General features: G+C 41.7%; 1 protein-coding gene across 4 annotated transcripts in view; it reads left to right on the forward strand.

Moving 5' to 3' along the window:
* The window catches only part of BACH2 (BACH transcriptional regulator 2), a 378,167-nt gene that overhangs the window by 222,302 nt on the left and 142,266 nt on the right, over positions 1 to 13,599 (forward strand). Inside the window, exons 3-4 of one of the 4 annotated variants that reach the window (XR_014064955.1) lie at positions 3,020 to 3,180; positions 4,798 to 5,420. The exons of 2 other annotated variants lie outside the window; for them this stretch is intronic. The gene's annotated coding sequence lies outside the window, so the exon portion shown is untranslated. Of the gene's footprint in view, positions 1 to 3,019; positions 3,181 to 4,797; positions 5,421 to 13,599 lie in introns of those variants that run through there. One more of the 4 variants, XM_081528504.1, reaches the window with a different exon arrangement.

The raw sequence follows: 13,599 nt of genomic DNA on the forward strand, positions 1-13,599 counted from the left end.
GCTCAAGGCACCATCAAGATTAATTTTCATTCTCTGCATATACACTAATGATAAAGGTACTGGTGATGTAACCAGTGTGGCAATGGACATGTCCAAATTTCAAAAGGTGTTCACTGTGAGTTCCCAACTCAGCGATGCAGATGACAGAGCTGCTCACCAAGTGACATCAGCTGTAGTACAAATAGTTTGTCAATTTCTTCTAATCATTTCCAATCTGTTGCTTTTTAGAAATAGTTTGTGTGCTCTTTTTTGGAAGTGCCTGTACTAACAAAGTGACCGTGCTGTCTGAGCCATGATTTAACCCAAGGGATAGCTGCCCTCTTCCAAAGACACACCCATTAAACTGAGCACTTTGAGGTCCCTGGCCCATGGAGCTCTGGGGCAGTTGGAGCATGCCCAGACCATGGTCACAGTGAGGAAGGACACTGTTTGCAAAGCTCTGTAGAGTAGCAGGATTCTTCGAGTCCTTGCCATGCTTAACTAGAAGATATAATCTATTGTTTCTAGCAGATTTTCCCCGTATTTTATGTCTGCTTTGTCACCAGCCCAGGTTACTATAAAGATCCCATGTATTAAGTGTTCTTAGTGACTAGAAAGAACAGAATCAGAAACTAATGAATCGTTTCCTTTTATCAAAATAGAATTAGCCTTTACTTTCCCAATTATGACAGTAATACATGCTTATGATACAAAATTTATAAAATAGAATAGAATAAAGAAAATAAGTCACTTTTAATCCAGCTACCCAAATGCAACCTACCTGTTAACTCCTACTTTTCTGTGTTTTTCCAGACTTTTTTCCTTTCGTCAACCAATTCCAAGTTGACAAGCAGTACTCTGGACTGCTGACATCCCACAAATTGGTGGAATTCAGAAATGATAACTTTGTTATCATTTTATAGGACAAGGATCTCCTAGTTTCTTATTTTTCTCCCTTCAAATTACATTCATCAACTCTTACAAGAACAGATACCTCTGTAGACTCACCAATGTCTTTATCAAGTGGAAATTGTTATTAACTTTTTTTTCCCATTTCTGGATTCTATCAATAAATATGATTTTTGAGTGACCCTACAAGATCCTAGTGGGCCTTGGGGATGATAAAAGAAAGATTTAATGTGGTCCCAGATGGTTTTAGTGTTAGATCAATTGGTTGTGTTCTAGATAGGTAAAAATTTGTAATTGATACACTATAAAACAATTTGGCAAAAGGGGGAAAGTTGATGAGCCAGATTCCCCACCCCTATTCCCCAACCATACTCCAAACAATATGGACTCCAATAAAATTCTGATTTTATATTCAAATATAGCCCTTTCTGTGCTATGAACCAGAGAGTTTTCCTTTGCACCATATGTCATTGTTGCTGTTCAGTCACAAAGTCGTGTCCAACTCTTTGCGACCCCATGGACTGCAGCACACCAGGCTTCTCTGTCCTTCACTGTCTCCTGGAGTTTGCTCAAACTCATGTCCATTGAGTCGGTGATGCCATTCAACCATCTCATCCTCTGTCACCCCTTTGTGCTCCTGCCATCAATCTTTCCCAGCATCAGTCTTTTCCAGTGAGTCGGCTCTTTGCATCAGGTGACCAAAGGATTGGAGCTTCAGCTTCAGCATCACTCCTTCCAATGAATACTCAGGGTGGATTTCCTTTAGGATTGAGTAGTTTGATTTCCTTGCTGTCCAAAGGACACTCAAGAGTCTTCTCCAGCACCACAGTTAGAAAGCATCAGTTCTTCGGAGCTCAGTCTTCTTTATGGTATCCCTCTTCAGAAACGTCTGTTCAGATTCCTCTGGTGTGTTGCTCAGTCTGTGGTGTGGGTTGTGCTGAGTATCTGCGTGCTTCCCTTTGGAGAGGTGTCAACTTTGGATCAGGATGAATCCTGACTCTTAGCCAAACTTAGGAAGGGCTTTGAACACTGAAACAAAACCCAGATTAAAACGAAGGGGATTGTTAAAGGAGTCGCCTGAGGAAAGCTGTAGGAATGTCATCCACAGACATTAACGTCAGTAGAAAATTAAGTGTATAGTGAACAGCTGCTGGAAGAGATTTTATGTTTCAAAAGTGATCTGGGGACTTCCCTGGCAGCTGATCCAATGGTTTAAGACTGTGTTTCCAATGTGGTGGAGTAGGGGTGGTGCTGGGGAGGTCAGATTTAATCTCTGGTCAAGGAACTAAGATCCCACATGCCACGCGGCACAGCTAAAAAATAAAAAATAAATTTTTTAAATGATCCATATTAGACATTGTGTGTAATGAGGTCTCATCACCCTCTGTACAAGCCTTAGGTTTTTTAAAAGCAGTTTTTTCTAGGTTCTTCCCTCTGCATCTCTTCACATCCTTTGTGTCCTAGTATATAACAGGGATTCAGTGTGCTTTGACTTGAGTTAAAATTTCTATGCTATGGCTCTTGCGTGACAGATGAACGAATGTGCTGAGCCCAGTGTATATTCTGCTTCCTTCCGACAGTAGTCGAAAGATGCCTTCTTCTGACGACAGTCGAAAGATGCTTTGGTAAATTGTGTGGAACGCCCGAGTCGGGTACCAGTATGGGAAGTGGTCTGCAGTGCTTTGATCCTCCCTTGGAGAAGGAGATGCTTGTGTGGATACTGAGAACTCAGTTCCCTACCTTCAGTTTCGATTTGACCTCCTCACTTTCCTGAGTCACGGCGTTCGCTCATCAGCGACAGGCATGTCACAGAAACCTGAGACTGTCCTTCGGACTGTTTGTGACACTGTCTCTGAAATTTCCCGTGACACGAACAGCCAGCATTTGTCGTCAAACTTCAAAAACTTTGAGTTGGTTTGCAGTTGACATTGAGATTAACTTTCTCTAACCTAAACCAGTGAAAACTAAAACACTGCTCACCACATAAAAGTTTTGCTTTCGCTGCGTTCAGACCCCTCCCACCCTGTCACAGCACAGTCATTTGGAGTCTAGTGTGGGGAGGTGTGGTTGTACCTCAGTCGTGGATGACCCACTTTTTCGTAACACTTAATTACCTGTGTTTTTACAACAGCAGTCAGAGATCTGACGATAGTGGACTCTAACCCCTCAAAGGTTTTCTGATCCATCTCGTCAGCACTGCTCTGGGAAGAAGGTGTGAGCTCTGCAGGGCGCGAGTAGCTACCAGGGATGACAGCGTTTCCTCTAGTTTCTGGATAATGAGCAAGCGCACAGGTAAAGATGCCTTTCTCAGTGTTGACTCTTTTCGTGTCTTCATTATTTGGTGGAACTGACTTTTAAATATTAATCCCTGTCTGTGTGTGTTTGCTACTGCACTTCGCGGAGGGTTCAGGGGAACAAGCATTCAGATTGGTACCCTGGGACTTTAATACCTTTTCATGAAAAGTCTAAAGAGAGGGTGATCAAAAATAGACTCTCATCTCTATCCTCTCTATGCCCCCAGAAACATCCTCTTCCTCAATTTTTTTTTTTTTTCTTATTTGCTCTCAAGGTGGGTTTTTTCAACATCAGCAGCTTGGCTCGGCAGCGAGAGTTCATGCTTGGTGAGCTGAGGGCTTGGGGGGTGAGTGGATGGAGCAGACAGAGACAAAAAGGCACAGAAGGGAGGGGAGATGGCAAGGAGATGCTGTGTCCCGGTAAGCGCTGGCCCTTAGCACCCCGAGAGCAGATTTAGGGTAAGCACTATTGCTGTAACTTTGGCAAGATCATTCCTGACAGCCTGCTCTGTTCTAGAAGCGTTTACGTTTCTGATGTCGCTTTGTTCATTTGAGGAACTTTTAAAAAACTGTCCTTGTTGCAAAACAAGATGTTGTAGGTATCATCTGCCTGAATTTACAGAACCGTTTTGGGGGTATGTTTCTTTGCTGGAAGCTGGTTGCCAGGCGGCAGGTGACAGGGTGGTGGCGGTGCCTGGCAGATCACGCTTGCCAAAGCGCCGTCTCCCCTGCCACTGTGGAGTCTTTGAAAATGCCCAGAGATAAGTCAACGTTGTTTTCCCTGAAAGTCCTGATACAGAAAAAGAATGAAAGTACAAACACTAACTGGAAAAAATGTCACATATTTTAGCCACTTTGCATCCCTTGTTAGGATGAACCCTGGGTTGGGTTTTTTTTTTTTTTTTTTTTTTTCACATTTGTGGACTTGTGCGGTAGGTGGAGCAGTGTGGGTGGCCCAGAAAAAGTAGCGGTTAGAATAAGATTTTCCATTTATTGCCCTTTTGTGCATGGCTAAAAATAAGATTCATACAAATCAGAATATGTAATGCAAGCACAATCACTCTGTTAATTCTGATGACTGGCTTGCCCGCATCTTTGCATCTGTCTGGTAAGTGGTCCGTTGGGGGGGAATAAATGCGTCTCTGTTTAAGCAGCAAAAAGTCGGCCACGTTTGGGCACTGTGTACCTGTGATAGTTGATCAGCATTTTACCCTCCTGAAGAAAGAAAGACACAACTCATATATAAGCAAATTGTGTCAGTGGAAGGTTGCAAGAAATAGTGACAGGATCCTTGAATCATTTTTTTGAGAAGTAATTGCCTTGTTTGAAATGCCATTTTACAACATCCATCTCTTTGGCTCATTGTTAGAAAGTTGTGTCTTGTAGACCCAGAGAACAGCAACGGGAGGATTCCTTAGTGGTGTTGCAGAGAGATTGGAGGGCTTTTTTGTTTGTGTAGGGACAGGGTATTGGGGAGGGGGACCAGGGATGGGCACAGACCTGATCTATGCACAGATGTCGGAGGGGCAGTTAACCGAGTAAAAACTCCCCTTCATCTGCCAGCCAAGTCTCCTGCAACCACAGTAAGGGGTAACATGTCTGTCTGTGGCTACAGGAAATACCAGACAGAAGTGGTGTCAACCTTCACAGGGAAATTCGCAACTCCGTGATCCCAGCCATGGTGCTGTCCCCGTGCTACTGGCTGAGTGGCTGTGGCATTTCCAAAGAACAAGGGTGTCTGCAAGTGAAGAGAGTGTCTGCTGAAGCCTTTCAGTTTGATGTCACTTGGGAAATAGGATGATTCAAGAGGGCAGTCATTCCAGAAGCCTCTGGAAACTGAAGACTGCAAATTATATTCCCCACTGGTTGTCTCCAGGCTCAGCAGATGGTGAGGAGGGATGGTTAACGTGAGACCAGAGCTTTGGGAATAAGAGGACTAATCAGCATCAGATCTTCACTTAGCTACCTGTTGACCTTGATCTCTTTATTGAACCACTCCTAGGCCTGGATGTCTTTAACTAAAAACTGAAACGGGGGAGTGCCTACCTCAGAGGGTGGTGGTGGGGAGTAAATGAGATAACGTACTTGAAGCACAGAGCAAGCACTTAGTAAAAGGATGGTGGTGATGCTTACTCATGCTGTTGCATCATACGAATGTGGTGGAGAATTTCAGGGCATTTGGCGGTTCCCCGCTCTGCTTGGAGTGCACGTTTTGGAATTAAATGGAAACAAGATCATCCTCTTGGTCACTGTTTCTCAATCAGAAGGCTACAGGTCATTTACAAATAATTTGGTTCTTCATAGGCTACTACTGTTGCTTTTGGGGTCTTGGTTTTTTATTTTGCCATTAAATTAGCACCATGAAAGCCTCTCTTTCATCTTAAGGTGAGCACTGTGTTGAGCATAATCAGTTATTTTTGCCTTCCCACTCAATTTATTTCAGCGTGAATATTTCAGTTCTGACATCTGTGCACATTCACTGTAATACCTGCTGATGTACATCATGAAAGAGAGAGTGCTAATGTTGCAATCAAGGAAGGTTTTAAGTATTTCAGTTGGGAATGGGCAAAACTTGAGGAGCAATTAGCTTCCATGGTGGTAGAATTCCCTATAGAAAATATCACATCTGTTGTCATTCTGGTTACTGATCAATCCTGTAGATAACCAGATGCTGACAAGCAGAAAACAATGACTGTTGCTTCTTTTTAGTATTTTTTGCAAATTATTTTCTCTTGAATGTGACGTATATCTATCCTTCTAGGAGTCTTTTTCTGCCCACCAAAGTTTTCCATTAAGTAAATATATTATGTATTTCATAATCAGGTCATCATTGTAGGTATCACTTAACCTTTTTGGTTAACCTTTAGTATTACATGTGAAGAGTTACATACATCAGATTCTGCAGCTTCCTCCATGTCCTTCCTGGGATGCAGTTTCTTCATTTATCAAATTAAAAAAGACATTATGACTGCACCCTGACTTGGCCTCACCAGGGACCTGACAAGAAGTGATAAGTGAGACTAAGAAGCTAAGGAATTAAAACACAGTACAGGTATAAAGCAGTGATGGCTTGGTTTTGTCAGTTGATGTATTTTGCTAGTTTTAAAAATTCTTCTCTCCAAATTTTCCTTTTCATGATCTGTCCTACCACTCCAGTCATGGGTACAACCTTTGATTTGTAGTATATATGTTAGCATCATCACTGGATTTTCTAGATTTTTCATATTAGGGACCCTATCAGTCCAGTGGGCTGGAGACATTTCTCAGGTCGACTAAACGGGCAAAACCTCTCTTTCATTAGAATGGTACCCAGGGAACAGACTTATGAATCTGGTGGCGGCAGGAGCCGGGGTAGGGAGGGGAAGTTGCCAGTGGAAGGATAGGGTGGGATGTATGGAGAGAGTAACATGGAAACATACATTACCATATATAAAATAGATAACCAATGGGAATTTGCTGTATGACTCAGGGAACTCAACCGGGGCTCTGTAACAGCCTAGAGGGATGGGATGGGGGAGGGAGGCGGTAAGGAGGTTCAAGAGGAAGGGGACATATGAATACCTATGGCTGATTCATGTTGATACTTGACAGAAAAACTAAGACAATACTGTAAAGCAATTATCCTTCACTTAAAAATAAATAAACTTGTTTAAAAAAGAAGGATGGTACCCAGATTCTCTCAGTGCATCCAGACAGTGCTGCTTTTTCCAATTTTTTTTTTTTTTTTTCTGTTGAGTGAAATGGAAGAATGCTTTTCAGGCAGAGCAAATCATTCTGGAAGACTAACAAGTTTCTAGCATCACAGATAGAGCTCCCCTCCCCTCCATGAACACACACACTCCCCATTATCTTTGCCTATCTTATTGTACTTTGCCACAGACCGAAGTTTCTGTAAAAATGGTAGGCAAAAGGAGGTGATAAATTAGGCTCTGGGTCTGATTTCCTCCCACACCTTCATAAGGGATGAGAAAGATTCTGAAATTCATCTCGTTGATATACCGCCTGCTTCTTCCTTCATAACAGCCAGTTTTAACCTATCCTTCATGTGCAATTTGAGGGTACCGGCCAGGCTGGGTTCATTATTCCTTTGGTTGAATAATGTAAAGCATTTGCAATGGAGATTTGCTCTAATGATGTATTTTAAGTGCATGTCCATGTTGTTGGTTTAATGCACTCAGTCATGGAATGCTTTAGAGTTTATTGCTAATGGATGAATCCTCAGGAAAATCGGCATTTTCAATCGGATTGACATTTGGAGTGAGAAATAGGAATCTAATGAGAGCATTTCAACCGAGGTTTGTAATTAGGGCTGAATGGAGTAAATTTGTCCACGCGCACCCCAGAAGGGCACCGTGGAAGGTGAAATTGCTCACTCTGCTGCGAATGAGGCACGAGGGCCGATGGATCAGTGTCAGGCCGTGACACTGTGGAGTATAAATGATACTGTCACCAAGTGCTGCACAGGGTATCAAGGGAATTCCACTCCAGTAAATTACATTACTCAGACAGACCTGAAGGCATTGTGCTGGAATGAGAGGAGGAAAGAGCAGGCTGTCAGCACCCAGCTGAAGATATTACAGAGCTGGCTGCAGGGGTGGACGTCACCGGTTTCCATTATACCTGGAGATTCTGTGTCCTCCTTTGTTAATTAGTTTTCAGAGGTTACAAATGGGTACATGTGAAAGCAGTTGTGTCTCCTGGGGTATAGGTTGCAATTGACCACAAAGGAGTAAATGCAAGTTAATTTGTATAAACTGGTTAGTGCTGGATTCTCTTTCTTGTCATTTGTAGCTGGTGATACTACATGTTCATCTATGATCTAGCCCTTGTCTTATCTTGTTTTGGGGCTGATCCGAAAATATTGGGTTGGCCAAAATGTTCTTCTGGGTTTTTTGATAACAGTTTATGGAGACCGAATGGAGTTTTTGGCCAGCCCAATACATTAGGGGGATGTATACATTCCCCATACTTTCTTCTATCTGTAATATTGTTTTGTTTTCCCCCAACCCTGGCTTCATAGAAACATGCATTTCCTTCATCCCCTTCTAATACATCTTTCCTCTCATCACCTTCCATCCCTAAGGGCAACACATTGTACCTGCACCTAACATTTCATTTCGTGAAAGAATTCCAAGTGAAGAACAGTTGATTCCTCGAGTGCAGTTTGTGGCAAAAAAAAAAAAAAAAAACACCTATTTTTTTCACTTCTTCTATTTTCTTTTATTCCCCAGCAGTGAAGTGAGGCTTCCCTTTTGGGGAACAATATTAGGAGAAGAGCATAAGAGCATCAATTATATGGCTGCCTTCTTGGTCATATTGGAGGTGTTCTGGGGACTTTGTCCACTTTGACCTCCAGTGCCAGTTCTTAAAAAAACCAGACCAAGTGCTCTGGAGTTAGTCATAGTTGCCTCTTAATTGGAAAGCGGATGTCGTCTCTGAATGGATAGAGATTTAAAAATGCATCCATTCTGACTTTCTTAAATCCATGTTACACTTTGTCTTTAGTGAAGTAAACCTGATAAGCATCTCTGATAATCTGTTAACAAGGAGAACGCATGATGTTCTACAGAATGTCTCTAAAAGTCTTCCAAACAGCAAATTTTGAGCAACCTTTGTGCAACAGAAAGCACAAATAGCAGTGAAAATAATTTCTTGAGTTTGACCTTTATTCTTTCCAAAATAATACTCCATCAATATCAGGGTATCGCAATTTAGTATTTATTTTGTAGCCATCATTGCAATCTTGTTTTGTTCATCCAAGCATAAAACTTAGTAAAACCAAGATACTTAGAAAACTAGTTTTGAGGGCGGATAGGAGAAACCTTGGTTCATGATAAGATGGTTGATATTTCTGTTTTATGTAAGGTACCACCACTTTAATGACATTTTTTTAAATGTTGTTAGTTGATGATTCTAAAGTAATCATTGAGTGTAAAAGGCATGATATAAAATGTCTTAGAATCATGTGTCATCCTCAGCACGCAAGGACTGTGCTTATAGATGTTGCTTTGTTTACTTAAGTGACACAAAAAGGCTGGGACTATATGAGAAATGAGAGTCTCTCCCTAAATAAACTCCCTAGAATTTTTCCGCCTTTGTATTATGTCCATTTTGATGGTAATGTGTACCTTATGTCTTCTATTTTCTTTTCATCCATGCCATCATGTGGGAGATGCCATGTGTTTAGTTGTTGGCCCCAATAATACACATATGACGTGTTTCTTTGTCCCAGCCTTTGATGCAGCATGCTATCAAAGTATACTTTTTGAGTTTTTCTGAATTGAATTCTGATGGAAGGTGTTAACAGCACCTAAAACATGGCTGGTTTAGATGCTCCTCCAATCTGTAGAGGTTCCTTTGTTCCTGCTTATTTATCTATGTCTGACTATAGTCTCCTCTCTCTCTCTTTTTTTTTTTTACATTAAAATTGGAAAGGGAAAGGGGGAGCTCCTTAGGAGAAATAGGTCTGTGGAGACTTGTGAATCCTCATTCAGAAGCTATTCTTAGTTCTGAGAAATATAATGAACTTGAGCTTTGGGTCCTGCTGCATCTCCCATGAATGATCTTGTCATCGTCACCACCTCTCCCCTTTATTATATTTTCCCCAAACACTACTGGTATCTTTCCTGTAATATTCTGAATGAAGCATCTCCCAAGGAAAACACATCTTGGAAGGAATTGGGTCCTGTTGTCCAGCAGACCCACCTCTAAGTTTACTGGATGATTTTTTTAATTAATTTATTTTTGCTGTGCTAGGGCTTCATTGCTACAAGGGCTTTGCTCTAGTTGCAGCCAGGGGGCTATTCTCCAGTTGCCATATATGGGCTTCTCATTTCAATGGCTTCTCTTCTTGCAAAGCACAGGCTCTAGGGCACACAGGCTTCTGTACTTATAGCTCCTGGACTCGAGAACACAGATTCGATGGCTGTGGCGCACAGGCTCAGCTGCTCCGAGGTATGTGGGGTCTTCCTGCGTCAGGGATTGAACCCGTCTCCTGCATTGGCGGGCAGATTCTTTATCACTGAACCACCAGGGGAGCTTGGATGATTCTTTATGATTATTTATTTATCTCTGGCTGTATTGGGTCTTCGTTGCGGCACACAGGCTTCTTTCTAGGTGTGGCACTTGGGCTTCAGAGTGTACGGGCTCCATAGTTAGGATGCCCAGGCTTGGCTGACCCACAGCATGTGGGATCCTAGTTCCCCAACCAGGGACTGAACCCACATCCCCTACACTGGAAAGTGGATTCTTAACCACTGGACCACCAGGGAGGTCCCCTACTGGATGAGTCTTAATTGTTCTGTGAAGTGCATCTATCTTGCGTTACCTTGAAGTCTGCTGTGTTGAAGAAACTTTTCCAGAGATCTTTTCCTTGTCAGAATTCAGCCCATTAATGTTAGCACTTCACTTAACAGGGTTGTTATGGTGTTTCCAACTGACAACAGCTGCCACACACTCCACGTTCCCTAGTTCCCTGTGCTGCAGAAAAAGAGACTTTTGTTCTGACTTGATGAGGAAAAAATGCAAACAACAACACCAGCCCTACCACCAGAGATCCTATGAAGACATGTTCAAATGAACAATAAGGCCGATTGTTCACAGATGACATAAGGATATAAGAATTTAAACAATAAGACCTCTTGTGAAATGTGGCAGAATATGCCCCACAAACGTTGTGAAGTTCTCTGTCTCAGGGAAGCCAGTTTTTACACAGGCTTCAAAAAACCCATTAACGTATAAAGCACCTTTTAAAAGAGAAAAGAAAATCACTTGTCTCACTATAACATTAAAGCAATTTCTGTTCTGAGGAAAGCTAAAATGCATTCATTTATAGTAAGTACATGCACTGTAATTTATAAAAAGTATGGTACTCTACTAGGGAGTATAGTGCCTCTTCCCTCCTTGGCCTGAAATGGGAAATCCATCATGCGGTCAAGACCTCTCTTCCTTTGAAGAATATTTATTTCTTCAAATAAAAAAAGAAATCCTTAAATTGCTTAGATTGAAGATGAAGTTTGCTTGACAATAATTCTCTTAAATTCTCTAACACCGATATACTTTTTGTTTTTCTCTTCTTCTGGGACCCCTCTATGGGCAAGAATAGAGACACAGACGTAGAGAATGGACTTGTGGACACAGCGAGTGAAGGAGGGGTTGGGACAAATTAAGAAAGTAGCATTGAAATATATACACTACCATGTGTAAAATAGATAGCTAGTGGGAAGCTGTTGTATAACACAAGGACCACAGCCTGGTGCTCTGTGACAATCTAGAGGTTAGATGGGAGGGAGGTTCAAGAGAGAGCAACATATATATATATATATATACGTATATATACATACACACACACACACACACACACACACACACACACACACATACTTATGGCTGGTTTGCATCATACAGCAGAAACCAACACAACATTGTAAAGCAATTATCCTCCAATTGAAAATGTTTTTAGAAATGAATTTTGAAAAAAAGCCCTCTGACATTGGTGGAACATGGGGAGGGAATAATTCTGCTTTAAAGAAAATTTTTAATTACTTTTATCTGAACCTTATCCATTTTTTGCCTTGCACTTTTAAGGAAGGTTTGGTGTATTTGTAAACCCTAACAGGACGATGACAGAGAAATGCAGAGATTTCCTTGTCAGCTTGGATCAGGATCTCTATTGATGCCCCTGAATTATTCCTATTTTGATGATTCTGATGCTTAAAATGTGACCTTCATTTTTTTTCAGTAAAGAAAAAAAAATGTTACCTTCCAGGAAAACTCAGAGGGGAGAAGAAAAACACAATTAACTGGCCAGGGGTGCCCACTGAGCTGACTTAGTATTAAACTCTAAAGATTTTCAAGTATTTGCAGATGGATATATATACAGCATCCTTGCAGAATCCTCTTAATTGAAGAAATGTTTCATCTATATCTCTGTTGACAGAAAAGATTGCCTACTGATAATTGCTTTGCTTAAGTGTCTGATAATATGCCAGGAATGAGAGCATTCTGTGTTAGGTCATCTTTAATTATGCATGTACCACCTGTCAGCTCTAAATCTACCAGATTACATCCTCGTGAAGTCAGTTTGGGGATGGTTGGAGGGAAGCCGGGGTGATCTCTTTTAGAAACAACAAAAATAGAGAGGAGTAAACATGGCTTATAACCCACAGCTTTTTTTAAGGAGCCTCACTCATCTTCATTGTTCCTGGGCAGGAGTAAGCTCTTGGTTCAACTGAAAGACGTTTGAGATCTCGCCCAAGCTACCTCGAGTGGCGATAAATTGCTGGGTGAGAGGGCGGTAGTCCCATCTGTTGCATTTCCTTTTTGCTCCCTCTCGTCACTGTAAATGAGCCAGGGAAAAGCTCAGAAACATTTTTTATAAGCTATGTGAGGACAGGAAATATGTTAACGATGTTAGATTTCCTACATTTCAGGTTTTTTTTTTTTTTTTTTCTGTAGTTGGTTGGCTTTTTTTAGAAGGACAAATGTGAGTTGGAAATAATGCTGTTCCCCTCTGTCAGCTTTTGGTAGTTTTATTCTCACTTTTCTGGGTTGTTTGGGACTTTCTGGTAGGATGTTTAGGGTTCTTTTACTGAAGGTTCTGTTCCCTCTTCTATGCTTTGATAGCATCATGGATTTATGAAGAGTGTTCCTCTTTGTTCACCTGTCAGAGGTGACAGGGAAGCCTTGAGATACTGTGCACTCCCTACAGAGGAGGAGGTTGGACTCCGAGGGGCTGAAGGCAGAGAAGGGATAAGTGGACAGAAACAGCAGGTGTGTGTGTAATGACATACCTAGCCTGACTGCCCTCCAACCTGAGAAAACTGCCTCAGTGAGAGTTTGTAAATAATAACCTTAGAAACAAGAATTTGGAATTCTGAAATTCATTATTCCAGACTCTGCTGCCTAGAGGCACTGAAGAGAAACCAGATCAGCTCATAAACAGGTGAAGACCAGCACCTCTTTGCTGTCCTGTCAGACACCATGATCCAGCTCATGGCCCTGAAGGACCCTTTGTCTGCCTTCTTATACTTGAGGCACCACTTTTCTGACAATACATTTGATGAAGGACAGAGATTCCATGGACAGGGATCAGGATTGGAAAGGCCATCAGAGACTGTATCTTATAACCAGTGGTTGAAGGAACTAAGCAGAGTTAGCTTGGAGAAGAGAAAAAGAAGGAGAAACACAATAGCCATATTTAGATGCACAAAAGACTTGATTATTCCAGAAAAAGCAGACCCAAAAGGTGCAAGGTATAGAGAAAGTGATTTAGACTCAGAACAAAAATTTTCTTGGAACTAGCACTACCCCTCAGTGAAATCAGTGGCTCCATTTGGAACAATGAACCCCTTTTCCACCTCCTGTTACTAGAATAAAAATCATTACCTTTTAGGACCATGTTATGGGGTTGCAAAGA

The sequence above is a fragment of the Giraffa tippelskirchi genome, chromosome 9 (genome assembly GCF_054371585.1).
Source record: "Giraffa tippelskirchi isolate mGirTip1 chromosome 9, T2T-mGirTip1v1.2.pri, whole genome shotgun sequence".
Classification (NCBI taxonomy): Eukaryota; Metazoa; Chordata; class Mammalia; order Artiodactyla; family Giraffidae; genus Giraffa; species Giraffa tippelskirchi.